An 18523-nucleotide genomic window follows, 5' to 3' on the forward strand; every position below is an offset into this window, starting at 1 on the left:
GCTGCGTGGCCGCAGTGCGCCTGCAGAGCTTAGAGCTTGCCACGCATCTGCTCTCGCTGTTCGACAGGTAGCAGAAGGCAAGGCGCGCGTTTTCCCACGTTTTCTCGACGACGAGAGCCGGTTGATGTGCATGTAAGCGTAGCATATGAAACAAGAATAGCACGAAGCATTGGTAGTCAGGTGCCAAAGTCGCAGTATGGCATCAGGTGGCGATCGTATGTTTCTGTGCCCACCATTGGTTTGCAGCAAAGTGAATACCGCTAACTGAAAGCACTCTGTTGTAGCCCCAGTGGCGCAATTGGTTAGCGCACGGTACTTATAAGGCAGTAGCCGTGAGCAATGCCGGGGTTGTGAGTTCGAGCCTCACCTGGGGCATACTTTTATTTCTTAGCAGCTGTCTCTGACAGCAACAGGAGGCTAGGTTTGAGATGTATCAGCTATTTGAGTAACATAATTGTGCATTCGAGACGCTAGCTGCGTCTTCCTCGGTAGTATAGTGGTTAGTATCCCCGCCTGTCACGCGGGAGACCGGGGTTCGATTCCCCGCCGGGGAGGCACATCCGATTTGTAATTGCTGCTCTATCACTCGCCGAACTTAGTGTAGGTCGTTTGCGGCTACTAGCACCATATCTCTCGCACACAGGCACCTGTCTACAGCGCATCCTCGGTAGTATAGTGGTTAGTATCCCCGCCTGTCACGCGGGAGACCGGGGTTCGATTCCCCGCCGGGGAGATGCGATTTTTATCTCACAACCCTGTTCGAGTGTTGCGCGTATGTGGGTCGTAAGAGCATTAACTTTGCGATCGTGGAGTGTAGTTGGCGCAAAATCTTAAAAAATGCTACAACTTAGGAAGTGGTTCTCGCATTCTTCACATTTCAGAATTGCGGGGTATGCTGTTAACGCTGTATCAAAGCACCCCAGCCGACGCTGTGGGCGTAATAATCGAGCTCGGCACAGTCCGCAAAAGAAATAATTTTAGCAGAGCGTGGTTTCGATCCACGGACCTCTGGGTTATGGGCCCAGCACGCTTCCACTGCGCCACTCTGCTGCCTGGGGTTGCGCCGGCTCTTCGCCACGTGACGTGGGACACTTGGAAAGTGTTGTCTGCGTCGCTTTCACACGCCTGTATTTAATTGCGTATCATCTCCTACAGCTCTCAGCTTGACTTGTCTCGACTTTGCTCGACTGACGCTACGCTGACGCTTGCAGGCAGCGATATTTACCACGATCGACTCGACATGCAGCTGCGAGATGCACAGGAGCAACAAAGCACTCCACGGTGCGGCGACATACGAAATCCACTGCCCAGCTACGCGTCGGCAACTAACAAAACGCCGACCCTGCCAGGATTCGAACCTGGAATCTTCTGATCCGTAGTCAGACGCGTTATCCGTTGCGCCACAGGGCCAGTGGCAGCATTTCTTTCTACGAGACAAGTGCAATTCGCTAAGAAACGTGTTCTCCATGGCTGAGCAAGCTCCCAAGGAAGGTACCTTTCGTGCAGCTGCGTGGCCGCAGTGCGCCTGCAGAGCTTAGAGCTTGCCACGCATCTGCTCTCGCTGTTCGACAGGTAGCAGAAGGCAAGGCGCGCGTTTTCCCACGTTTTCTCGACGACGAGAGCCGGTTGATGTGCATGTAAGCGTAGCATATGAAACAAGAATAGCACGAAGCATTGGTAGTCAGGTGCCAAAGTCGCAGTATGGCATCAGGTGGCGATCGTATGTTTCTGTGGCCACCACTGGTTTGCAGCAAAGTGAATACCGCTAACTGAAAGCACTCTGTTGTAGCCCCAGTGGCGCAATTGGTTAGCGCACGGTACTTATAAGGCAGTAGCCGTGAGCAATGCCGGGGTTGTGAGTTCGAGCCTCACCTGGGGCATACTTTTATTTCTTAGCAGCTGTCTCTGACAGCAACAGGAGGCTAGGTTTGAGATGTATCAGCTATTTGAGTAACATAATTGTGCATTCGAGACGCTAGCTGCGTCTTCCTCGGTAGTATAGTGGTTAGTATCCCCGCCTGTCACGCGGGAGACCGGGGTTCGATTCCCCGCCGGGGAGGCATATCCGATTTGTAATTGCTGCTCTATCACTCGCCGAACTTAGTGTAGGTCGTTTGCGGCTACTAGCACCATATCTCTCGCACACAGGCACCTGTCTACAGCGCATCCTCGGTAGTATAGTGGTTAGTATCCCCGCCTGTCACGCGGGAGACCGGGGTTCGATTCCCCGCCGGGGAGATGCGATTTTTATCTCACAACCCTGTTCGAGTGTTGCGCGTATGTGGGTCGTAAGAGCATTAACTTTGCGATCGTGGAGTGTAGTTGGCGCAAAATCTTAAAAAATGCTACAACTTAGGAAGTGGTTCTCGCATTCTTCACATTTCAGAATTGCGGGGTATGCTGTTAACGCTGTATCAAAGCACCCCAGCCGACGCTGTGGGCGTAATAATCGAGCTCGGCACAGTCCGCAAAAGAAATAATTTTAGCAGAGCGTGGTTTCGATCCACGGACCTCTGGGTTATGGGCCCAGCACGCTTCCACTGCGCCACTCTGCTGCCTGGGGTTGCGCCGGCTCTTCGCCACGTGACGTGGGACACTTGGAAAGTGTTGTCTGCGTCGCTTTCACACGCCTGTATTTAATTGCGTATCATCTCCTACAGCTCTCAGCTTGACTTGTCTCGACTTTGCTCGACTGACGATACGCTGACGCTTGCAGGCAGCGATATTTACCACGATCGACTCGACATGCAGCTGCGAGATGCACAGGAGCAACAAAGCACTCCACGGTGCGGCGACATACGAAATCCACTGCCCAGCTACGCGTCGGCAACTAACAAAACGCCGACCCTGCCAGGATTCGAACCTGGAATCTTCTGATCCGTAGTCAGACGCGTTATCCGTTGCGCCACAGGGCCAGTGGCAGCATTTCTTTCTACGAGACAAGTGCAATTCGCTAAGAAACGTGTTCTCCATGGCTGAGCAAGCTCCCAAGGAAGGTACCTTTCGTGCAGCTGCGTGGCCGCAGTGCGCCTGCAGAGCTTAGAGCTTGCCACGCATCTGCTCTCGCTGTTCGACAGGTAGCAGAAGGCAAGGCGCGCGTTTTCCCACGTTTTCTCGACGACGAGAGCCGGTTGATGTGCATGTAAGCGTAGCATATGAAACAAGAATAGCACGAAGCATTGGTAGTCAGGTGCCAAAGTCGCAGTATGGCATCAGGTGGCGATCGTATGTTTCTGTGCCCACCATTGGTTTGCAGCAAAGTGAATACCGCTAACTGAAAGCACTCTGTTGTAGCCCCAGTGGCGCAATTGGTTAGCGCACGGTACTTATAAGGCAGTAGCCGTGAGCAATGCCGGGGTTGTGAGTTCGAGCCTCACCTGGGGCATACTTTTATTTCTTAGCAGCTGTCTCTGACAGCAACAGGAGGCTAGGTTTGAGATGTATCAGCTATTTGAGTAACATAATTGTGCATTCGAGACGCTAGCTGCGTCTTCCTCGGTAGTATAGTGGTTAGTATCCCCGCCTGTCACGCGGGAGACCGGGGTTCGATTCCCCGCCGGGGAGGCACATCCGATTTGTAATTGCTGCTCTATCACTCGCCGAACTTAGTGTAGGTCGTTTGCGGCTACTAGCACCATATCTCTCGCACACAGGCACCTGTCTACAGCGCATCCTCGGTAGTATAGTGGTTAGTATCCCCGCCTGTCACGCGGGAGACCGGGGTTCGATTCCCCGCCGGGGAGATGCGATTTTTATCTCACAACCCTGTTCGAGTGTTGCGCGTATGTGGGTCGTAAGAGCATTAACTTTGCGATCGTGGAGTGTAGTTGGCGCAAAATCTTAAAAAATGCTACAACTTAGGAAGTGGTTCTCGCATTCTTCACATTTCAGAATTGCGGGGTATGCTGTTAACGCTGTATCAAAGCACCCCAGCCGACGCTGTGGGCGTAATAATCGAGCTCGGCACAGTCCGCAAAAGAAATAATTTTAGCAGAGCGTGGTTTCGATCCACGGACCTCTGGGTTATGGGCCCAGCACGCTTCCACTGCGCCACTCTGCTGCCTGGGGTTGCGCCGGCTCTTCGCCACGTGACGTGGGACACTTGGAAAGTGTTGTCTGCGTCGCTTTCACACGCCTGTATTTAATTGCGTATCATCTCCTACAGCTCTCAGCTTGACTTGTCTCGACTTTGCTCGACTGACGCTACGCTGACGCTTGCAGGCAGCGATATTTACCACGATCGACTCGACATGCAGCTGCGAGATGCACAGGAGCAACAAAGCACTCCACGGTGCGGCGACATACGAAATCCACTGCCCAGCTACGCGTCGGCAACTAACAAAACGCCGACCCTGCCAGGATTCGAACCTGGAATCTTCTGATCCGTAGTCAGACGCGTTATCCGTTGCGCCACAGGGCCAGTGGCAGCATTTCTTTCTACGAGACAAGTGCAATTCGCTAAGAAACGTGTTCTCCATGGCTGAGCAAGCTCCCAAGGAAGGTACCTTTCGTGCAGCTGCGTGGCCGCAGTGCGCCTGCAGAGCTTAGAGCTTGCCACGCATCTGCTCTCGCTGTTCGACAGGTAGCAGAAGGCAAGGCGCGCGTTTTCCCACGTTTTCTCGACGACGAGAGCCGGTTGATGTGCATGTAAGCGTAGCATATGAAACAAGAATAGCACGAAGCATTGGTAGTCAGGTGCCAAAGTCGCAGTATGGCATCAGGTGGCGATCGTATGTTTCTGTGCCCACCATTGGTTTGCAGCAAAGTGAATACCGCTAACTGAAAGCACTCTGTTGTAGCCCCAGTGGCGCAATTGGTTAGCGCACGGTACTTATAAGGCAGTAGCCGTGAGCAATGCCGGGGTTGTGAGTTCGAGCCTCACCTGGGGCATACTTTTATTTCTTAGCAGCTGTCTCTGACAGCAACAGGAGGCTAGGTTTGAGATGTATCAGCTATTTGAGTAACATAATTGTGCATTCGAGACGCTAGCTGCGTCTTCCTCGGTAGTATAGTGGTTAGTATCCCCGCCTGTCACGCGGGAGACCGGGGTTCGATTCCCCGCCGGGGAGGCACATCCGATTTGTAATTGCTGCTCTATCACTCGCCGAACTTAGTGTAGGTCGTTTGCGGCTACTAGCACCATATCTCTCGCACACAGGCACCTGTCTACAGCGCATCCTCGGTAGTATAGTGGTTAGTATCCCCGCCTGTCACGCGGGAGACCGGGGTTCGATTCCCCGCCGGGGAGATGCGATTTTTATCTCACAACCCTGTTCGAGTGTTGCGCGTATGTGGGTCGTAAGAGCATTAACTTTGCGATCGTGGAGTGTAGTTGGCGCAAAATCTTAAAAAATGCTACAACTTAGGAAGTGGTTCTCGCATTCTTCACATTTCAGAATTGCGGGGTATGCTGTTAACGCTGTATCAAAGCACCCCAGCCGACGCTGTGGGCGTAATAATCGAGCTCGGCACAGTCCGCAAAAGAAATAATTTTAGCAGAGCGTGGTTTCGATCCACGGACCTCTGGGTTATGGGCCCAGCACGCTTCCACTGCGCCACTCTGCTGCCTGGGGTTGCGCCGGCTCTTCGCCACGTGACGTGGGACACTTGGAAAGTGTTGTCTGCGTCGCTTTCACACGCCTGTATTTAATTGCGTATCATCTCCTACAGCTCTCAGCTTGACTTGTCTCGACTTTGCTCGACTGACGCTACGCTGACGCTTGCAGGCAGCGATATTTACCACGATCGACTCGACATGCAGCTGCGAGATGCACAGGAGCAACAAAGCACTCCACGGTGCGGCGACATACGAAATCCACTGCCCAGCTACGCGTCGGCAACTAACAAAACGCCGACCCTGCCAGGATTCGAACCTGGAATCTTCTGATCCGTAGTCAGACGCGTTATCCGTTGCGCCACAGGGCCAGTGGCAGCATTTCTTTCTACGAGACAAGTGCAATTCGCTAAGAAACGTGTTCTCCATGGCTGAGCAAGCTCCCAAGGAAGGTACCTTTCGTGCAGCTGCGTGGCCGCAGTGCGCCTGCAGAGCTTAGAGCTTGCCACGCATCTGCTCTCGCTGTTCGACAGGTAGCAGAAGGCAAGGCGCGCGTTTTCCCACGTTTTCTCGACGACGAGAGCCGGTTGATGTGCATGTAAGCGTAGCATATGAAACAAGAATAGCACGAAGCATTGGTAGTCAGGTGCCAAAGTCGCAGTATGGCATCAGGTGGCGATCGTATGTTTCTGTGCCCACCATTGGTTTGCAGCAAAGTGAATACCGCTAACTGAAAGCACTCTGTTGTAGCCCCAGTGGCGCAATTGGTTAGCGCACGGTACTTATAAGGCAGTAGCCGTGAGCAATGCCGGGGTTGTGAGTTCGAGCCTCACCTGGGGCATACTTTTATTTCTTAGCAGCTGTCTCTGACAGCAACAGGAGGCTAGGTTTGAGATGTATCAGCTATTTGAGTAACATAATTGTGCATTCGAGACGCTAGCTGCGTCTTCCTCGGTAGTATAGTGGTTAGTATCCCCGCCTGTCACGCGGGAGACCGGGGTTCGATTCCCCGCCGGGGAGGCACATCCGATTTGTAATTGCTGCTCTATCACTCGCCGAACTTAGTGTAGGTCGTTTGCGGCTACTAGCACCATATCTCTCGCACACAGGCACCTGTCTACAGCGCATCCTCGGTAGTATAGTGGTTAGTATCCCCGCCTGTCACGCGGGAGACCGGGGTTCGATTCCCCGCCGGGGAGATGCGATTTTTATCTCACAACCCTGTTCGAGTGTTGCGCGTATGTGGGTCGTAAGAGCATTAACTTTGCGATCGTGGAGTGTAGTTGGCGCAAAATCTTAAAAAATGCTACAACTTAGGAAGTGGTTCTCGCATTCTTCACATTTCAGAATTGCGGGGTATGCTGTTAACGCTGTATCAAAGCACCCCAGCCGACGCTGTGGGCGTAATAATCGAGCTCGGCACAGTCCGCAAAAGAAATAATTTTAGCAGAGCGTGGTTTCGATCCACGGACCTCTGGGTTATGGGCCCAGCACGCTTCCACTGCGCCACTCTGCTGCCTGGGGTTGCGCCGGCTCTTCGCCACGTGACGTGGGACACTTGGAAAGTGTTGTCTGCGTCGCTTTCACACGCCTGTATTTAATTGCGTATCATCTCCTACAGCTCTCAGCTTGACTTGTCTCGACTTTGCTCGACTGACGCTACGCTGACGCTTGCAGGCAGCGATATTTACCACGATCGACTCGACATGCAGCTGCGAGATGCACAGGAGCAACAAAGCACTCCACGGTGCGGCGACATACGAAATCCACTGCCCAGCTACGCGTCGGCAACTAACAAAACGCCGACCCTGCCAGGATTCGAACCTGGAATCTTCTGATCCGTAGTCAGACGCGTTATCCGTTGCGCCACAGGGCCAGTGGCAGCATTTCTTTCTACGAGACAAGTGCAATTCGCTAAGAAACGTGTTCTCCATGGCTGAGCAAGCTCCCAAGGAAGGTACCTTTCGTGCAGCTGCGTGGCCGCAGTGCGCCTGCAGAGCTTAGAGCTTGCCACGCATCTGCTCTCGCTGTTCGACAGGTAGCAGAAGGCAAGGCGCGCGTTTTCCCACGTTTTCTCGACGACGAGAGCCGGTTGATGTGCATGTAAGCGTAGCATATGAAACAAGAATAGCACGAAGCATTGGTAGTCAGGTGCCAAAGTCGCAGTATGGCATCAGGTGGCGATCGTATGTTTCTGTGCCCACCATTGGTTTGCAGCAAAGTGAATACCGCTAACTGAAAGCACTCTGTTGTAGCCCCAGTGGCGCAATTGGTTAGCGCACGGTACTTATAAGGCAGTAGCCGTGAGCAATGCCGGGGTTGTGAGTTCGAGCCTCACCTGGGGCATACTTTTATTTCTTAGCAGCTGTCTCTGACAGCAACAGGAGGCTAGGTTTGAGATGTATCAGCTATTTGAGTAACATAATTGTGCATTCGAGACGCTAGCTGCGTCTTCCTCGGTAGTATAGTGGTTAGTATCCCCGCCTGTCACGCGGGAGACCGGGGTTCGATTCCCCGCCGGGGAGGCACATCCGATTTGTAATTGCTGCTCTATCACTCGCCGAACTTAGTGTAGGTCGTTTGCGGCTACTAGCACCATATCTCTCGCACACAGGCACCTGTCTACAGCGCATCCTCGGTAGTATAGTGGTTAGTATCCCCGCCTGTCACGCGGGAGACCGGGGTTCGATTCCCCGCCGGGGAGATGCGATTTTTATCTCACAACCCTGTTCGAGTGTTGCGCGTATGTGGGTCGTAAGAGCATTAACTTTGCGATCGTGGAGTGTAGTTGGCGCAAAATCTTAAAAAATGCTACAACTTAGGAAGTGGTTCTCGCATTCTTCACATTTCAGAATTGCGGGGTATGCTGTTAACGCTGTATCAAAGCACCCCAGCCGACGCTGTGGGCGTAATAATCGAGCTCGGCACAGTCCGCAAAAGAAATAATTTTAGCAGAGCGTGGTTTCGATCCACGGACCTCTGGGTTATGGGCCCAGCACGCTTCCACTGCGCCACTCTGCTGCCTGGGGTTGCGCCGGCTCTTCGCCACGTGACGTGGGACACTTGGAAAGTGTTGTCTGCGTCGCTTTCACACGCCTGTATTTAATTGCGTATCATCTCCTACAGCTCTCAGCTTGACTTGTCTCGACTTTGATCGACTGACGCTACGCTGACGCTTGCAGGCAGCGATATTTACCACGATCGACTCGACATGCAGCTGCGAGATGCACAGGAGCAACAAAGCACTCCACGGTGCGGCGACATACGAAATCCACTGCCCAGCTACGCGTCGGCAACTAACAAAACGCCGACCCTGCCAGGATTCGAACCTGGAATCTTCTGATCCGTAGTCAGACGCGTTATCCGTTGCGCCACAGGGCCAGTGGCAGCATTTCTTTCTACGAGACAAGTGCAATTCGCTAAGAAACGTGTTCTCCATGGCTGAGCAAGCTCCCAAGGAAGGTACCTTTCGTGCAGCTGCGTGGCCGCAGTGCGCCTGCAGAGCTTAGAGCTTGCCACGCATCTGCTCTCGCTGTTCGACAGGTAGCAGAAGGCAAGGCGCGCGTTTTCCCACGTTTTCTCGACGACGAGAGCCGGTTGATGTGCATGTAAGCGTAGCATATGAAACAAGAATAGCACGAAGCATTGGTAGTCAGGTGCCAAAGTCGCAGTATGGCATCAGGTGGCGATCGTATGTTTCTGTGCCCACCATTGGTTTGCAGCAAAGTGAATACCGCTAACTGAAAGCACTCTGTTGTAGCCCCAGTGGCGCAATTGGTTAGCGCACGGTACTTATAAGGCAGTAGCCGTGAGCAATGCCGGGGTTGTGAGTTCGAGCCTCACCTGGGGCATACTTTTATTTCTTAGCAGCTGTCTCTGACAGCAACAGGAGGCTAGGTTTGAGATGTATCAGCTATTTGAGTAACATAATTGTGCATTCGAGACGCTAGCTGCGTCTTCCTCGGTAGTATAGTGGTTAGTATCCCCGCCTGTCACGCGGGAGACCGGGGTTCGATTCCCCGCCGGGGAGGCACATCCGATTTGTAATTGCTGCTCTATCACTCGCCGAACTTAGTGTAGGTCGTTTGCGGCTACTAGCACCATATCTCTCGCACACAGGCACCTGTCTACAGCGCATCCTCGGTAGTATAGTGGTTAGTATCCCCGCCTGTCACGCGGGAGACCGGGGTTCGATTCCCCGCCGGGGAGATGCGATTTTTATCTCACAACCCTGTTCGAGTGTTGCGCGTATGTGGGTCGTAAGAGCATTAACTTTGCGATCGTGGAGTGTAGTTGGCGCAAAATCTTAAAAAATGCTACAACTTAGGAAGTGGTTCTCGCATTCTTCACATTTCAGAATTGCGGGGTATGCTGTTAACGCTGTATCAAAGCACCCCAGCCGACGCTGTGGGCGTAATAATCGAGCTCGGCACAGTCCGCAAAAGAAATAATTTTAGCAGAGCGTGGTTTCGATCCACGGACCTCTGGGTTATGGGCCCAGCACGCTTCCACTGCGCCACTCTGCTGCCTGGGGTTGCGCCGGCTCTTCGCCACGTGACGTGGGACACTTGGAAAGTGTTGTCTGCGTCGCTTTCACACGCCTGTATTTAATTGCGTATCATCTCCTACAGCTCTCAGCTTGACTTGTCTCGACTTTGCTCGACTGACGCTACGCTGACGCTTGCAGGCAGCGATATTTACCACGATCGACTCGACATGCAGCTGCGAGATGCACAGGAGCAACAAAGCACTCCACGGTGCGGCGACATACGAAATCCACTGCCCAGCTACGCGTCGGCAACTAACAAAACGCCGACCCTGCCAGGATTCGAACCTGGAATCTTCTGATCCGTAGTCAGACGCGTTATCCGTTGCGCCACAGGGCCAGTGGCAGCATTTCTTTCTACGAGACAAGTGCAATTCGCTAAGAAACGTGTTCTCCATGGCTGAGCAAGCTCCCAAGGAAGGTACCTTTCGTGCAGCTGCGTGGCCGCAGTGCGCCTGCAGAGCTTAGAGCTTGCCACGCATCTGCTCTCGCTGTTCGACAGGTAGCAGAAGGCAAGGCGCGCGTTTTCCCACGTTTTCTCGACGACGAGAGCCGGTTGATGTGCATGTAAGCGTAGCATATGAAACAAGAATAGCACGAAGCATTGGTAGTCAGGTGCCAAAGTCGCAGTATGGCATCAGGTGGCGATCGTATGTTTCTGTGCCCACCATTGGTTTGCAGCAAAGTGAATACCGCTAACTGAAAGCACTCTGTTGTAGCCCCAGTGGCGCAATTGGTTAGCGCACGGTACTTATAAGGCAGTAGCCGTGAGCAATGCCGGGGTTGTGAGTTCGAGCCTCACCTGGGGCATACTTTTATTTCTTAGCAGCTGTCTCTGACAGCAACAGGAGGCTAGGTTTGAGATGTATCAGCTATTTGAGTAACATAATTGTGCATTCGAGACGCTAGCTGCGTCTTCCTCGGTAGTATAGTGGTTAGTATCCCCGCCTGTCACGCGGGAGACCGGGGTTCGATTCCCCGCCGGGGAGGCACATCCGATTTGTAATTGCTGCTCTATCACTCGCCGAACTTAGTGTAGGTCGTTTGCGGCTACTAGCACCATATCTCTCGCACACAGGCACCTGTCTACAGCGCATCCTCGGTAGTATAGTGGTTAGTATCCCCGCCTGTCACGCGGGAGACCGGGGTTCGATTCCCCGCCGGGGAGATGCGATTTTTATCTCACAACCCTGTTCGAGTGTTGCGCGTATGTGGGTCGTAAGAGCATTAACTTTGCGATCGTGGAGTGTAGTTGGCGCAAAATCTTAAAAAATGCTACAACTTAGGAAGTGGTTCTCGCATTCTTCACATTTCAGAATTGCGGGGTATGCTGTTAACGCTGTATCAAAGCACCCCAGCCGACGCTGTGGGCGTAATAATCGAGCTCGGCACAGTCCGCAAAAGAAATAATTTTAGCAGAGCGTGGTTTCGATCCACGGACCTCTGGGTTATGGGCCCAGCACGCTTCCACTGCGCCACTCTGCTGCCTGGGGTTGCGCCGGCTCTTCGCCACGTGACGTGGGACACTTGGAAAGTGTTGTCTGCGTCGCTTTCACACGCCTGTATTTAATTGCGTATCATCTCCTACAGCTCTCAGCTTGACTTGTCTCGACTTTGCTCGACTGACGCTACGCTGACGCTTGCAGGCAGCGATATTTACCACGATCGACTCGACATGCAGCTGCGAGATGCACAGGAGCAACAAAGCACTCCACGGTGCGGCGACATACGAAATCCACTGCCCAGCTACGCGTCGGCAACTAACAAAACGCCGACCCTGCCAGGATTCGAACCTGGAATCTTCTGATCCGTAGTCAGACGCGTTATCCGTTGCGCCACAGGGCCAGTGGCAGCATTTCTTTCTACGAGACAAGTGCAATTCGCTAAGAAACGTGTTCTCCATGGCTGAGCAAGCTCCCAAGGAAGGTACCTTTCGTGCAGCTGCGTGGCCGCAGTGCGCCTGCAGAGCTTAGAGCTTGCCACGCATCTGCTCTCGCTGTTCGACAGGTAGCAGAAGGCAAGGCGCGCGTTTTCCCACGTTTTCTCGACGACGAGAGCCGGTTGATGTGCATGTAAGCGTAGCATATGAAACAAGAATAGCACGAAGCATTGGTAGTCAGGTGCCAAAGTCGCAGTATGGCATCAGGTGGCGATCGTATGTTTCTGTGCCCACCATTGGTTTGCAGCAAAGTGAATACCGCTAACTGAAAGCACTCTGTTGTAGCCCCAGTGGCGCAATTGGTTAGCGCACGGTACTTATAAGGCAGTAGCCGTGAGCAATGCCGGGGTTGTGAGTTCGAGCCTCACCTGGGGCATACTTTTATTTCTTAGCAGCTGTCTCTGACAGCAACAGGAGGCTAGGTTTGAGATGTATCAGCTATTTGAGTAACATAATTGTGCATTCGAGACGCTAGCTGCGTCTTCCTCGGTAGTATAGTGGTTAGTATCCCCGCCTGTCACGCGGGAGACCGGGGTTCGATTCCCCGCCGGGGAGGCACATCCGATTTGTAATTGCTGCTCTATCACTCGCCGAACTTAGTGTAGGTCGTTTGCGGCTACTAGCACCATATCTCTCGCACACAGGCACCTGTCTACAGCGCATCCTCGGTAGTATAGTGGTTAGTATCCCCGCCTGTCACGCGGGAGACCGGGGTTCGATTCCCCGCCGGGGAGATGCGATTTTTATCTCACAACCCTGTTCGAGTGTTGCGCGTATGTGGGTCGTAAGAGCATTAACTTTGCGATCGTGGAGTGTAGTTGGCGCAAAATCTTAAAAAATGCTACAACTTAGGAAGTGGTTCTCGCATTCTTCACATTTCAGAATTGCGGGGTATGCTGTTAACGCTGTATCAAAGCACCCCAGCCGACGCTGTGGGCGTAATAATCGAGCTCGGCACAGTCCGCAAAAGAAATAATTTTAGCAGAGCGTGGTTTCGATCCACGGACCTCTGGGTTATGGGCCCAGCACGCTTCCACTGCGCCACTCTGCTGCCTGGGGTTGCGCCGGCTCTTCGCCACGTGACGTGGGACACTTGGAAAGTGTTGTCTGCGTCGCTTTCACACGCCTGTATTTAATTGCGTATCATCTCCTACAGCTCTCAGCTTGACTTGTCTCGACTTTGCTCGACTGACGCTACGCTGACGCTTGCAGGCAGCGATATTTACCACGATCGACTCGACATGCAGCTGCGAGATGCACAGGAGCAACAAAGCACTCCACGGTGCGGCGACATACGAAATCCACTGCCCAGCTACGCGTCGGCAACTAACAAAACGCCGACCCTGCCAGGATTCGAACCTGGAATCTTCTGATCCGTAGTCAGACGCGTTATCCGTTGCGCCACAGGGCCAGTGGCAGCATTTCTTTCTACGAGACAAGTGCAATTCGCTAAGAAACGTGTTCTCCATGGCTGAGCAAGCTCCCAAGGAAGGTACCTTTCGTGCAGCTGCGTGGCCGCAGTGCGCCTGCAGAGCTTAGAGCTTGCCACGCATCTGCTCTCGCTGTTCGACAGGTAGCAGAAGGCAAGGCGCGCGTTTTCCCACGTTTTCTCGACGACGAGAGCCGGTTGATGTGCATGTAAGCGTAGCATATGAAACAAGAATAGCACGAAGCATTGGTAGTCAGGTGCCAAAGTCGCAGTATGGCATCAGGTGGCGATCGTATGTTTCTGTGCCCACCATTGGTTTGCAGCAAAGTGAATACCGCTAACTGAAAGCACTCTGTTGTAGCCCCAGTGGCGCAATTGGTTAGCGCACGGTACTTATAAGGCAGTAGCCGTGAGCAATGCCGGGGTTGTGAGTTCGAGCCTCACCTGGGGCATACTTTTATTTCTTAGCAGCTGTCTCTGACAGCAACAGGAGGCTAGGTTTGAGATGTATCAGCTATTTGAGTAACATAATTGTGCATTCGAGACGCTAGCTGCGTCTTCCTCGGTAGTATAGTGGTTAGTATCCCCGCCTGTCACGCGGGAGACCGGGGTTCGATTCCCCGCCGGGGAGGCACATCCGATTTGTAATTGCTGCTCTATCACTCGCCGAACTTAGTGTAGGTCGTTTGCGGCTACTAGCACCATATCTCTCGCACACAGGCACCTGTCTACAGCGCATCCTCGGTAGTATAGTGGTTAGTATCCCCGCCTGTCACGCGGGAGACCGGGGTTCGATTCCCCGCCGGGGAGATGCGATTTTTATCTCACAACCCTGTTCGAGTGTTGCGCGTATGTGGGTCGTAAGAGCATTAACTTTGCGATCGTGGAGTGTAGTTGGCGCAAAATCTTAAAAAATGCTACAACTTAGGAAGTGGTTCTCGCATTCTTCACATTTCAGAATTGCGGGGTATGCTGTTAACGCTGTATCAAAGCACCCCAGCCGACGCTGTGGGCGTAATAATCGAGCTCGGCACAGTCCGCAAAAGAAATAATTTTAGCAGAGCGTGGTTTCGATCCACGGACCTCTGGGTTATGGGCCCAGCACGCTTCCACTGCGCCACTCTGCTGCCTGGGGTTGCGCCGGCTCTTCGCCACGTGACGTGGGACACTTGGAAAGTGTTGTCTGCGTCGCTTTCACACGCCTGTATTTAATTGCGTATCATCTCCTACAGCTCTCAGCTTGACTTGTCTCGACTTTGCTCGACTGACGCTACGCTGACGCTTGCAGGCAGCGATATTTACCACGATCGACTCGACATGCAGCTGCGAGATGCACAGGAGCAACAAAGCACTCCACGGTGCGGCGACATACGAAATCCACTGCCCAGCTACGCGTCGGCAACTAACAAAACGCCGACCCTGCCAGGATTCGAACCTGGAATCTTCTGATCCGTAGTCAGACGCGTTATCCGTTGCGCCACAGGGCCAGTGGCAGCATTTCTTTCTACGAGACAAGTGCAATTCGCTAAGAAACGTGTTCTCCATGGCTGAGCAAGCTCCCAAGGAAGGTACCTTTCGTGCAGCTGCGTGGCCGCAGTGCGCCTGCAGAGCTTAGAGCTTGCCACGCATCTGCTCTCGCTGTTCGACAGGTAGCAGAAGGCAAGGCGCGCGTTTTCCCACGTTTTCTCGACGACGAGAGCCGGTTGATGTGCATGTAAGCGTAGCATATGAAACAAGAATAGCACGAAGCATTGGTAGTCAGGTGCCAAAGTCGCAGTATGGCATCAGGTGGCGATCGTATGTTTCTGTGGCCACCACTGGTTTGCAGCAAAGTGAATACCGCTAACTGAAAGCACTCTGTTGTAGCCCCAGTGGCGCAATTGGTTAGCGCACGGTACTTATAAGGCAGTAGCCGTGAGCAATGCCGGGGTTGTGAGTTCGAGCCTCACCTGGGGCATACTTTTATTTCTTAGCAGCTGTCTCTGACAGCAACAGGAGGCTAGGTTTGAGATGTATCAGCTATTTGAGTAACATAATTGTGCATTCGAGACGCTAGCTGCGTCTTCCTCGGTAGTATAGTGGTTAGTATCCCCGCCTGTCACGCGGGAGACCGGGGTTCGATTCCCCGCCGGGGAGGCACATCCGATTTGTAATTGCTGCTCTATCACTCGCCGAACTTAGTGTAGGTCGTTTGCGGCTACTAGCACCATATCTCTCGCACACAGGCACCTGTCTACAGCGCATCCTCGGTAGTATAGTGGTTAGTATCCCCGCCTGTCACGCGGGAGACCGGGGTTCGATTCCCCGCCGGGGAGATGCGATTTTTATCTCACAACCCTGTTCGAGTGTTGCGCGTATGTGGGTCGTAAGAGCATTAACTTTGCGATCGTGGAGTGTAGTTGGCGCAAAATCTTAAAAAATGCTACAACTTAGGAAGTGGTTCTCGCATTCTTCACATTTCAGAATTGCGGGGTATGCTGTTAACGCTGTATCAAAGCACCCCAGCCGACGCTGTGGGCGTAATAATCGAGCTCGGCACAGTCCGCAAAAGAAATAATTTTAGCAGAGCGTGGTTTCGATCCACGGACCTCTGGGTTATGGGCCCAGCACGCTTCCACTGCGCCACTCTGCTGCCTGGGGTTGCGCCGGCTCTTCGCCACGTGACGTGGGACACTTGGAAAGTGTTGTCTGCGTCGCTTTCACACGCCTGTATTTAATTGCGTATCATCTCCTACAGCTCTCAGCTTGACTTGTCTCGACTTTGCTCGACTGACGCTACGCTGACGCTTGCAGGCAGCGATATTTACCACGATCGACTCGACATGCAGCTGCGAGATGCACAGGAGCAACAAAGCACTCCACGGTGCGGCGACATACGAAATCCACTGCCCAGCTACGCGTCGGCAACTAACAAAACGCCGACCCTGCCAGGATTCGAACCTGGAATCTTCTGATCCGTAGTCAGACGCGTTATCCGTTGCGCCACAGGGCCAGTGGCAGCATTTCTTTCTACGAGACAAGTGCAATTCGCTAAGAAACGTGTTCTCCATGGCTGAGCAAGCTCCCAAGGAAGGTACCTTTCGTGCAGCTGCGTGGCCGCAGTGCGCCTGCAGAGCTTAGAGCTTGCCACGCATCTGCTCTCGCTGTTCGACAGGTAGCAGAAGGCAAGGCGCGCGTTTTCCCACGTTTTCTCGACGACGAGAGCCGGTTGATGTGCATGTAAGCGTAGCATATGAAACAAGAATAGCACGAAGCATTGGTAGTCAGGTGCCAAAGTCGCAGTATGGCATCAGGTGGCGATCGTATGTTTCTGTGCCCACCATTGGTTTGCAGCAAAGTGAATACCGCTAACTGAAAGCACTCTGTTGTAGCCCCAGTGGCGCAATTGGTTAGCGCACGGTACTTATAAGGCAGTAGCCGTGAGCAATGCCGGGGTTGTGAGTTCGAGCCTCACCTGGGGCATACTTTTATTTCTTAGCAGCTGTCTCTGACAGCAACAGGAGGCTAGGTTTGAGATGTATCAGCTATTTGAGTAACATAATTGTGCATTCGAGACGCTAGCTGCGTCTTCCTCGGTAGTATAGTGGTTAGTATCCCCGCCTGTCACGCGGGAGACCGGGGTTCGATTCCCCGCCGGGGAGGCACATCCGATTTGTAATTGCTGCTCTATCACTCGCCGAACTTAGTGTAGGTCGTTTGCGGCTACTAGCACCATATCTCTCGCACACAGGCACCTGTCTACAGCGCATCCTCGGTAGTATAGTGGTTAGTATCCCCGCCTGTCACGCGGGAGACCGGGGTTCGATTCCCCGCCGGGGAGATGCGATTTTTATCTCACAACCCTGTTCGAGTGTTGCGCGTATGTGGGTCGTAAGAGCATTAACTTTGCGATCGTGGAGTGTAGTTGGCGCAAAATCTTAAAAAATGCTACAACTTAGGAAGTGGTTCTCGCATTCTTCACATTTCAGAATTGCGGGGTATGCTGTTAACGCTGTATCAAAGCACCCCAGCCGACGCTGTGGGCGTAATAATCGAGCTCGGCACAGTCCGCAAAAGAAATAATTTTAGCAGAGCGTGGTTTCGATCCACGGACCTCTGGGTTATGGGCCCAGCACGCTTCCACTGCGCCACTCTGCTGCCTGGGGTTGCGCCGGCTCTTCGCCACGTGACGTGGGACACTTGGAAAGTGTTGTCTGCGTCGCTTTCACACGCCTGTATTTAATTGCGTATCATCTCCTACAGCTCTCAGCTTGACTTGTCTCGACTTTGCTCGACTGACGCTACGCTGACGCTTGCAGGCAGCGATATTTACCACGATCGACTCGACATGCAGCTGCGAGATGCACAGGAGCAACAAAGCACTCCACGGTGCGGCGACATACGAAATCCACTGCCCAGCTACGCGTCGGCAACTAACAAAACGCCGACCCTGCCAGGATTCGAACCTGGAATCTTCTGATCCGTAGTCAGACGCGTTATCCGTTGCGCCACAGGGCCAGTGGCAGCATTTCTTTCTACGAGACAAGTGCAATTCGCTAAGAAACGTGTTCTCCATGGCTGAGCAAGCTCCCAAGGAAGGTACCTTTCGTGCAGCTGCGTGGCCGCAGTGCGCCTGCAGAGCTTAGAGCTTGCCACGCATCTGCTCTCGCTGTTCGACAGGTAGCAGAAGGCAAGGCGCGCGTTTTCCCACGTTTTCTCGACGACGAGAGCCGGTTGATGTGCATGTAAGCGTAGCATATGAAACAAGAATAGCACGAAGCATTGGTAGTCAGGTGCCAAAGTCGCAGTATGGCATCAGGTGGCGATCGTATGTTTCTGTGCCCACCATTGGTTTGCAGCAAAGTGAATACCGCTAACTGAAAGCACTCTGTTGTAGCCCCAGTGGCGCAATTGGTTAGCGCACGGTACTTATAAGGCAGTAGCCGTGAGCAATGCCGGGGTTGTGAGTTCGAGCCTCACCTGGGGCATACTTTTATTTCTTAGCAGCTGTCTCTGACAGCAACAGGAGGCTAGGTTTGAGATGTATCAGCTATTTGAGTAACATAATTGTGCATT

The 18523-nt window shown here is 53.1% G+C and overlaps 61 non-coding genes across 61 annotated transcripts; 37 read left to right on the forward strand and 24 right to left on the reverse strand.

Annotated features, from left to right (window-relative positions):
- The first annotated feature begins 283 nt into the window (after window positions 1-283).
- Window positions 284-375, forward strand: Trnai-uau. Its single transcript is given in 2 exon segments — window positions 284-321; window positions 340-375. It is a non-coding gene; the product is annotated as a tRNA-Ile (tRNA).
- Window positions 376-482: 107 nt separating this feature from the next.
- On the forward strand, window positions 483-554 carry Trnad-guc. The gene has a single exon. It is a non-coding gene; the product is annotated as a tRNA-Asp (tRNA).
- Window positions 555-661: 107 nt separating this feature from the next.
- Trnad-guc lies at window positions 662-733 on the forward strand. Its single transcript has one exon. It is a non-coding gene; the product is annotated as a tRNA-Asp (tRNA).
- Window positions 734-978: 245 nt separating this feature from the next.
- On the reverse strand, window positions 979-1050 carry Trnam-cau. Its single transcript has one exon. It is a non-coding gene; the product is annotated as a tRNA-Met (tRNA).
- Window positions 1051-1337: 287 nt separating this feature from the next.
- Window positions 1338-1410, reverse strand: Trnar-acg. The gene has a single exon. It is a non-coding gene; the product is annotated as a tRNA-Arg (tRNA).
- Window positions 1411-1788: 378 nt separating this feature from the next.
- Window positions 1789-1880, forward strand: Trnai-uau. Its single transcript is given in 2 exon segments — window positions 1789-1826; window positions 1845-1880. It is a non-coding gene; the product is annotated as a tRNA-Ile (tRNA).
- A 107-nt stretch (window positions 1881-1987) lies between these two features.
- Trnad-guc lies at window positions 1988-2059 on the forward strand. The gene has a single exon. It is a non-coding gene; the product is annotated as a tRNA-Asp (tRNA).
- Window positions 2060-2166: 107 nt separating this feature from the next.
- Window positions 2167-2238, forward strand: Trnad-guc. Its single transcript has one exon. It is a non-coding gene; the product is annotated as a tRNA-Asp (tRNA).
- A 245-nt stretch (window positions 2239-2483) lies between these two features.
- On the reverse strand, window positions 2484-2555 carry Trnam-cau. The gene has a single exon. It is a non-coding gene; the product is annotated as a tRNA-Met (tRNA).
- A 287-nt stretch (window positions 2556-2842) lies between these two features.
- Window positions 2843-2915, reverse strand: Trnar-acg. Its single transcript has one exon. It is a non-coding gene; the product is annotated as a tRNA-Arg (tRNA).
- A 378-nt stretch (window positions 2916-3293) lies between these two features.
- On the forward strand, window positions 3294-3385 carry Trnai-uau. Its single transcript is given in 2 exon segments — window positions 3294-3331; window positions 3350-3385. It is a non-coding gene; the product is annotated as a tRNA-Ile (tRNA).
- A 107-nt stretch (window positions 3386-3492) lies between these two features.
- Trnad-guc lies at window positions 3493-3564 on the forward strand. Its single transcript has one exon. It is a non-coding gene; the product is annotated as a tRNA-Asp (tRNA).
- Window positions 3565-3671: 107 nt separating this feature from the next.
- On the forward strand, window positions 3672-3743 carry Trnad-guc. The gene has a single exon. It is a non-coding gene; the product is annotated as a tRNA-Asp (tRNA).
- Window positions 3744-3988: 245 nt separating this feature from the next.
- On the reverse strand, window positions 3989-4060 carry Trnam-cau. The gene has a single exon. It is a non-coding gene; the product is annotated as a tRNA-Met (tRNA).
- A 287-nt stretch (window positions 4061-4347) lies between these two features.
- Trnar-acg lies at window positions 4348-4420 on the reverse strand. Its single transcript has one exon. It is a non-coding gene; the product is annotated as a tRNA-Arg (tRNA).
- A 378-nt stretch (window positions 4421-4798) lies between these two features.
- Trnai-uau lies at window positions 4799-4890 on the forward strand. The gene is given in 2 exon segments: window positions 4799-4836; window positions 4855-4890. It is a non-coding gene; the product is annotated as a tRNA-Ile (tRNA).
- A 107-nt stretch (window positions 4891-4997) lies between these two features.
- On the forward strand, window positions 4998-5069 carry Trnad-guc. Its single transcript has one exon. It is a non-coding gene; the product is annotated as a tRNA-Asp (tRNA).
- A 107-nt stretch (window positions 5070-5176) lies between these two features.
- Window positions 5177-5248, forward strand: Trnad-guc. The gene has a single exon. It is a non-coding gene; the product is annotated as a tRNA-Asp (tRNA).
- Window positions 5249-5493: 245 nt separating this feature from the next.
- Trnam-cau lies at window positions 5494-5565 on the reverse strand. The gene has a single exon. It is a non-coding gene; the product is annotated as a tRNA-Met (tRNA).
- A 287-nt stretch (window positions 5566-5852) lies between these two features.
- On the reverse strand, window positions 5853-5925 carry Trnar-acg. Its single transcript has one exon. It is a non-coding gene; the product is annotated as a tRNA-Arg (tRNA).
- Window positions 5926-6303: 378 nt separating this feature from the next.
- Window positions 6304-6395, forward strand: Trnai-uau. The gene is given in 2 exon segments: window positions 6304-6341; window positions 6360-6395. It is a non-coding gene; the product is annotated as a tRNA-Ile (tRNA).
- Window positions 6396-6502: 107 nt separating this feature from the next.
- Window positions 6503-6574, forward strand: Trnad-guc. The gene has a single exon. It is a non-coding gene; the product is annotated as a tRNA-Asp (tRNA).
- Window positions 6575-6681: 107 nt separating this feature from the next.
- Window positions 6682-6753, forward strand: Trnad-guc. The gene has a single exon. It is a non-coding gene; the product is annotated as a tRNA-Asp (tRNA).
- Window positions 6754-6998: 245 nt separating this feature from the next.
- Window positions 6999-7070, reverse strand: Trnam-cau. Its single transcript has one exon. It is a non-coding gene; the product is annotated as a tRNA-Met (tRNA).
- Window positions 7071-7357: 287 nt separating this feature from the next.
- On the reverse strand, window positions 7358-7430 carry Trnar-acg. Its single transcript has one exon. It is a non-coding gene; the product is annotated as a tRNA-Arg (tRNA).
- Window positions 7431-7808: 378 nt separating this feature from the next.
- Window positions 7809-7900, forward strand: Trnai-uau. The gene is given in 2 exon segments: window positions 7809-7846; window positions 7865-7900. It is a non-coding gene; the product is annotated as a tRNA-Ile (tRNA).
- Window positions 7901-8007: 107 nt separating this feature from the next.
- On the forward strand, window positions 8008-8079 carry Trnad-guc. Its single transcript has one exon. It is a non-coding gene; the product is annotated as a tRNA-Asp (tRNA).
- A 107-nt stretch (window positions 8080-8186) lies between these two features.
- Window positions 8187-8258, forward strand: Trnad-guc. The gene has a single exon. It is a non-coding gene; the product is annotated as a tRNA-Asp (tRNA).
- A 245-nt stretch (window positions 8259-8503) lies between these two features.
- Trnam-cau lies at window positions 8504-8575 on the reverse strand. Its single transcript has one exon. It is a non-coding gene; the product is annotated as a tRNA-Met (tRNA).
- A 287-nt stretch (window positions 8576-8862) lies between these two features.
- On the reverse strand, window positions 8863-8935 carry Trnar-acg. The gene has a single exon. It is a non-coding gene; the product is annotated as a tRNA-Arg (tRNA).
- Window positions 8936-9313: 378 nt separating this feature from the next.
- Window positions 9314-9405, forward strand: Trnai-uau. Its single transcript is given in 2 exon segments — window positions 9314-9351; window positions 9370-9405. It is a non-coding gene; the product is annotated as a tRNA-Ile (tRNA).
- A 107-nt stretch (window positions 9406-9512) lies between these two features.
- Trnad-guc lies at window positions 9513-9584 on the forward strand. Its single transcript has one exon. It is a non-coding gene; the product is annotated as a tRNA-Asp (tRNA).
- A 107-nt stretch (window positions 9585-9691) lies between these two features.
- On the forward strand, window positions 9692-9763 carry Trnad-guc. Its single transcript has one exon. It is a non-coding gene; the product is annotated as a tRNA-Asp (tRNA).
- Window positions 9764-10008: 245 nt separating this feature from the next.
- On the reverse strand, window positions 10009-10080 carry Trnam-cau. Its single transcript has one exon. It is a non-coding gene; the product is annotated as a tRNA-Met (tRNA).
- Window positions 10081-10367: 287 nt separating this feature from the next.
- On the reverse strand, window positions 10368-10440 carry Trnar-acg. The gene has a single exon. It is a non-coding gene; the product is annotated as a tRNA-Arg (tRNA).
- A 378-nt stretch (window positions 10441-10818) lies between these two features.
- On the forward strand, window positions 10819-10910 carry Trnai-uau. The gene is given in 2 exon segments: window positions 10819-10856; window positions 10875-10910. It is a non-coding gene; the product is annotated as a tRNA-Ile (tRNA).
- A 107-nt stretch (window positions 10911-11017) lies between these two features.
- On the forward strand, window positions 11018-11089 carry Trnad-guc. Its single transcript has one exon. It is a non-coding gene; the product is annotated as a tRNA-Asp (tRNA).
- A 107-nt stretch (window positions 11090-11196) lies between these two features.
- On the forward strand, window positions 11197-11268 carry Trnad-guc. The gene has a single exon. It is a non-coding gene; the product is annotated as a tRNA-Asp (tRNA).
- Window positions 11269-11513: 245 nt separating this feature from the next.
- Trnam-cau lies at window positions 11514-11585 on the reverse strand. Its single transcript has one exon. It is a non-coding gene; the product is annotated as a tRNA-Met (tRNA).
- Window positions 11586-11872: 287 nt separating this feature from the next.
- Trnar-acg lies at window positions 11873-11945 on the reverse strand. The gene has a single exon. It is a non-coding gene; the product is annotated as a tRNA-Arg (tRNA).
- A 378-nt stretch (window positions 11946-12323) lies between these two features.
- Trnai-uau lies at window positions 12324-12415 on the forward strand. Its single transcript is given in 2 exon segments — window positions 12324-12361; window positions 12380-12415. It is a non-coding gene; the product is annotated as a tRNA-Ile (tRNA).
- A 107-nt stretch (window positions 12416-12522) lies between these two features.
- Window positions 12523-12594, forward strand: Trnad-guc. Its single transcript has one exon. It is a non-coding gene; the product is annotated as a tRNA-Asp (tRNA).
- Window positions 12595-12701: 107 nt separating this feature from the next.
- On the forward strand, window positions 12702-12773 carry Trnad-guc. Its single transcript has one exon. It is a non-coding gene; the product is annotated as a tRNA-Asp (tRNA).
- A 245-nt stretch (window positions 12774-13018) lies between these two features.
- On the reverse strand, window positions 13019-13090 carry Trnam-cau. The gene has a single exon. It is a non-coding gene; the product is annotated as a tRNA-Met (tRNA).
- A 287-nt stretch (window positions 13091-13377) lies between these two features.
- On the reverse strand, window positions 13378-13450 carry Trnar-acg. Its single transcript has one exon. It is a non-coding gene; the product is annotated as a tRNA-Arg (tRNA).
- A 378-nt stretch (window positions 13451-13828) lies between these two features.
- Window positions 13829-13920, forward strand: Trnai-uau. The gene is given in 2 exon segments: window positions 13829-13866; window positions 13885-13920. It is a non-coding gene; the product is annotated as a tRNA-Ile (tRNA).
- A 107-nt stretch (window positions 13921-14027) lies between these two features.
- On the forward strand, window positions 14028-14099 carry Trnad-guc. The gene has a single exon. It is a non-coding gene; the product is annotated as a tRNA-Asp (tRNA).
- Window positions 14100-14206: 107 nt separating this feature from the next.
- On the forward strand, window positions 14207-14278 carry Trnad-guc. The gene has a single exon. It is a non-coding gene; the product is annotated as a tRNA-Asp (tRNA).
- A 245-nt stretch (window positions 14279-14523) lies between these two features.
- Trnam-cau lies at window positions 14524-14595 on the reverse strand. Its single transcript has one exon. It is a non-coding gene; the product is annotated as a tRNA-Met (tRNA).
- Window positions 14596-14882: 287 nt separating this feature from the next.
- Window positions 14883-14955, reverse strand: Trnar-acg. The gene has a single exon. It is a non-coding gene; the product is annotated as a tRNA-Arg (tRNA).
- A 378-nt stretch (window positions 14956-15333) lies between these two features.
- On the forward strand, window positions 15334-15425 carry Trnai-uau. The gene is given in 2 exon segments: window positions 15334-15371; window positions 15390-15425. It is a non-coding gene; the product is annotated as a tRNA-Ile (tRNA).
- A 107-nt stretch (window positions 15426-15532) lies between these two features.
- Trnad-guc lies at window positions 15533-15604 on the forward strand. The gene has a single exon. It is a non-coding gene; the product is annotated as a tRNA-Asp (tRNA).
- Window positions 15605-15711: 107 nt separating this feature from the next.
- On the forward strand, window positions 15712-15783 carry Trnad-guc. Its single transcript has one exon. It is a non-coding gene; the product is annotated as a tRNA-Asp (tRNA).
- Window positions 15784-16028: 245 nt separating this feature from the next.
- Trnam-cau lies at window positions 16029-16100 on the reverse strand. Its single transcript has one exon. It is a non-coding gene; the product is annotated as a tRNA-Met (tRNA).
- A 287-nt stretch (window positions 16101-16387) lies between these two features.
- On the reverse strand, window positions 16388-16460 carry Trnar-acg. The gene has a single exon. It is a non-coding gene; the product is annotated as a tRNA-Arg (tRNA).
- Window positions 16461-16838: 378 nt separating this feature from the next.
- On the forward strand, window positions 16839-16930 carry Trnai-uau. Its single transcript is given in 2 exon segments — window positions 16839-16876; window positions 16895-16930. It is a non-coding gene; the product is annotated as a tRNA-Ile (tRNA).
- Window positions 16931-17037: 107 nt separating this feature from the next.
- On the forward strand, window positions 17038-17109 carry Trnad-guc. The gene has a single exon. It is a non-coding gene; the product is annotated as a tRNA-Asp (tRNA).
- A 107-nt stretch (window positions 17110-17216) lies between these two features.
- Window positions 17217-17288, forward strand: Trnad-guc. Its single transcript has one exon. It is a non-coding gene; the product is annotated as a tRNA-Asp (tRNA).
- Window positions 17289-17533: 245 nt separating this feature from the next.
- Trnam-cau lies at window positions 17534-17605 on the reverse strand. Its single transcript has one exon. It is a non-coding gene; the product is annotated as a tRNA-Met (tRNA).
- A 287-nt stretch (window positions 17606-17892) lies between these two features.
- Trnar-acg lies at window positions 17893-17965 on the reverse strand. Its single transcript has one exon. It is a non-coding gene; the product is annotated as a tRNA-Arg (tRNA).
- Window positions 17966-18343: 378 nt separating this feature from the next.
- Window positions 18344-18435, forward strand: Trnai-uau. Its single transcript is given in 2 exon segments — window positions 18344-18381; window positions 18400-18435. It is a non-coding gene; the product is annotated as a tRNA-Ile (tRNA).
- The last annotated feature ends 88 nt before the right edge of the window (window positions 18436-18523 follow it).

Source organism: Schistocerca americana, chromosome 8, assembly GCF_021461395.2.
Source record: "Schistocerca americana isolate TAMUIC-IGC-003095 chromosome 8, iqSchAmer2.1, whole genome shotgun sequence".
NCBI classification, from domain to species: domain Eukaryota; kingdom Metazoa; phylum Arthropoda; class Insecta; order Orthoptera; family Acrididae; genus Schistocerca; species Schistocerca americana.